The sequence below is a fragment of the Cyprinodon variegatus genome, unplaced genomic scaffold, assembly GCF_000732505.1.
Source record: "Cyprinodon variegatus isolate N-32 unplaced genomic scaffold, C_variegatus-1.0 Scaffold1090, whole genome shotgun sequence".
Classification (NCBI taxonomy): Eukaryota; Metazoa; Chordata; class Actinopteri; order Cyprinodontiformes; family Cyprinodontidae; genus Cyprinodon; species Cyprinodon variegatus.
This window is the reverse complement of record NW_015151543.1, coordinates 68096-70061: the sequence shown is the minus strand read 5'-3', so window position 1 is coordinate 70061 and position 1966 is coordinate 68096. Positions and strand designations below refer to the sequence as shown.

General features: G+C 39.9%; 1 protein-coding gene across 1 annotated transcript in view; it reads left to right on the top strand.

Annotated features, from left to right (window-relative positions):
- Positions 1–1171: 1171 nt before the first annotated feature.
- Positions 1172–1966, top strand: part of tspan14 (tetraspanin 14) — a 15183-nt gene continuing 14388 nt past the window's right edge. Inside the window, exon 1 of the mRNA XM_015400271.1 lies at positions 1172–1289. The gene's annotated coding sequence lies outside the window, so the exon portion shown is untranslated. The remainder of the gene's footprint in view (positions 1290–1966) is intronic.

Genomic DNA, 1966 nt, shown 5'->3' with positions numbered 1-1966 from the left:
TTTTTTTTTTTTTCCCAGTGGCCCTAATCCTCTTCCGTATCCATGAAATCACCTCAGCCCAAGAAATGAGTTATAATTAGAAGGCCAAAGGCAGTGTTTAACCCTTACACTGCCCATATTTACACTGTACTATATTTTACAGTTACACTACACTAAGTAATAATAATTCATTTTAATTTCAATGGTGCTTTTAAATAAACAGAACTCTAAACTCTTAGAGGAAATGAATAACTCTTAGCTAAAAACTATTCAATTATTACACAAACAATGTAAGTAGGGCATAAAATAAGGTGAAATTAAAAGTTTAAAACCTTCTAAAAATGGAGGAATTTACCTATTAAATTACAGGGAAAAAAAGCAAAATTAAATTGATTAAGGTATGTTGAGAAAAAGGCAAAATTATATGATGAGGAAAGTATGTGGTGAGAGTTCTGGGTGCTGACATGAAGATCAGGGATTTATGGTGGGACAACATTTCCATCATGGAGGGGGAACCATGGAATAATGGAGGATGAAAAGAAGCCGTTTGGATCAGAACCAGCTCCAGGAACCCTGAGGAAAGTTCTGATCAGACGCCATTATTACTGAAGACGAGAACGAAAACCTCCATGTTCCAGCATGCAGCAGGCTGTCAGTGAGGATGCTGAGGGTCCCTGTGATTGGCTGATCTGATTAATCGCCTCATCACCCAGAAACGATGAAAACAGGCTCCATGGGAGGGAAGCTGGATGGAGGCCTTGGATCTGCTGGTTCCCATCATCAGAGGGATGGATGCACAGGTTTAATCTAGGAACAGATTTCTATTTGGAATCAGATCTGCTCACATGTTTTAGGCTGGTAGGCTAATCTGAATGGTAGCCTTAGTTATGATGGAGGAAAAGATTTCGAATTTAGTCCTGCAACTCTGAGCTGTCACCTCACTAAAGATGGAGGCATGATTATTGCAGAAACTGGACCAATGATCAGTATTCATGTATCCTAGAAATATTGATGGACATAAAGGTGAGTTAGAAATACAGTTATAACCAAAAATATCACAACGAAATTTTTATTTCATCTAAAAAAAAAAATCTAAATTAGAAAAATCTGAAGGGAATGTTTTCAATTCTCACTTCTAGTGCAAAAACCAGAGGGGGCGCTACTGCCACTTCAAGCACTCTACCAAGTAAAGAAAAGAAGAAGACAAGAGGAAGAAGAGGAAGAAGAAGAAGAAGAAGGAAAGGGGAAGAGAAGAGGAGCAGAGAAGTTTTGGTGTCGGATCATTTGGACCTGACTGATCAGATCCAGAGGTGAGTCCAGAGAATCGCAGCTGGTTCCGGTTGTATTCCTGTTAGCTGTTAGCCGTTAGCTGTTACCATCAGCCACTTCCGGTTCGCCCCTCAAAACAAAACTAATGGAGTCACTCCAGGAATAGATCATCGATGTGACGTCATGAAATCTACCTGCGGGTTTAGAGTTCGGTTCTTCTAGAACCGGAACGGTCGGAGGATCAAAGCCGAACCTTTGGATCGTTTCCGGTCGGTTCGGTTCGGTAACATTTAAAGGGCCAGAACCCACAGAGGAACTGGAACCAATGAACACCCAGTTCCACTGGGGGCCCCCAGGAGTCTGGGCCCCATGAAAGACATTGATATTGGTCCTGAATATAAAAATCTAACTAAGCTGTTTTAATATTGACACAGATTTTATTTAATCTAAATATGTTAAACATCTAGTAGCTGATGTTAAACCTCTGATAACTGTGGGCAATTCTCAGCTCTGGTCTTTTCGTTATTCACAGTGCCACAATAGGCTTAATAAATGCTGGATTAATCCTGTTTTTTTTTCTTGAAAATTAAAAACAAATCAACAAAATAAAAAACAAATTTGAGAATGAAAAAAACTGGATCAGGGATCGGACGCCTTCTCTCTCCTCCTTCTCTTCCTTTTTTCAAACCCAGACTTTGGGGCGCGGCATTTTTGTTTT